We start from the raw sequence: 388 nt of genomic DNA, 5'->3' as shown, positions 1-388 counted from the left end.
CCTTATGAAATATTTAATCTTGACACACATCTAGGTACTGCCCATTGCACCCCGGGATGCAGCAGCACCCAGGTTATGTGAAGGATCGGTCTAATACTCAAACTAAGTATCTATTAAGAAGGCACTAAATATAAAGTTTACATAAAAAACGACAGCAGTGAAACGGAACAAACGAACGCATGCACAATACAACACTAAGAACTGAACCGAATATTGGACCCACGTTTAACAGAAAACAGAAAACTCAAAAAAATATCTTAAAGGGTAGTGTAAAACAAGCTGTAAGTACTTTATTTGAACCATATGAACAGAAAATAGAAATCATATAAAACATTAGTAGAAAATATCCAAAACACTGATTGAAAAGATTGTAAAACAAACAAACAAA

Source organism: Penaeus monodon, chromosome 21 (genome assembly GCF_015228065.2).
Source record: "Penaeus monodon isolate SGIC_2016 chromosome 21, NSTDA_Pmon_1, whole genome shotgun sequence".
Lineage (NCBI taxonomy): Eukaryota > Metazoa > Arthropoda > Malacostraca > Decapoda > Penaeidae > Penaeus > Penaeus monodon.
Note: the sequence above shows the minus strand (reverse complement) of the source record.